This window comes from Galeopterus variegatus, unplaced genomic scaffold (assembly GCF_000696425.1).
Source record: "Galeopterus variegatus unplaced genomic scaffold, G_variegatus-3.0.2 Scaffold17774, whole genome shotgun sequence".
In the NCBI taxonomy this organism is placed as follows: domain Eukaryota; kingdom Metazoa; phylum Chordata; class Mammalia; order Dermoptera; family Cynocephalidae; genus Galeopterus; species Galeopterus variegatus.
Genome location: NW_007743885.1, coordinates 17,166 through 17,901, shown reverse-complemented (window position 1 = coordinate 17,901; position 736 = coordinate 17,166).

Below are 736 nucleotides of genomic sequence, written 5' to 3'. Positions count from 1 at the left end.
CAGTGACAGTACTCATACGTGCCCCCTGACATGAGGCACAGTGAACGGCGCACCACTTGTGTGGCGTTCTTGCCAAAAATGCATAACCTCAATCTAATCTTGGAAAAACATCAGACAAACCCAAATTCAGGAACAATGTACAAAATAACTGACCAGTCCTCCTTGACAAAGGTGTCAAGGTCATGAAAGACTAAGGAACTGCTTACATCCTGGAAGAGACTGAGGAGAAGTGACAACTACATGCAATGTGGGATCCAGGAGCGGAAGAGTGACACCAGTGGAAACGCTGATGAAATCTGAATGAAGGCTGCGGTGAGTTAGCAGAATGACACCAACATTAATTTCTTAGCTTTGATAACTGTACTGTGGTTATGCAAGATTATTATTAGGGGAAGATGAGTGAAGAGGATATGAATTCTCTGCACTACTTTTGCAACTTTTCTGTAAATCTAAAATTACTTCAAAATAAAAAGTTAAAAAAAATTGCACATTAGGCAAAGGCTATGCCTCCGACAACAGTCTGACCCAATAGTGAGGGGTGAAGGGGGACATCCAAACACCCACCCCTTCCTTCATTCCAACACTCAGCTCCATGGCCCCCACTAGTTGTCTTGAACGTATCAGGGCTAATTTCATTTTGTCTTTTGTACCATTTCATGGCAGTTCCTACAAACCTCTCCCCCAGACCCCCAGGCCACAGCTGGTTTCCTGCACTGCAAGCCCCAAAGTCTCTGCA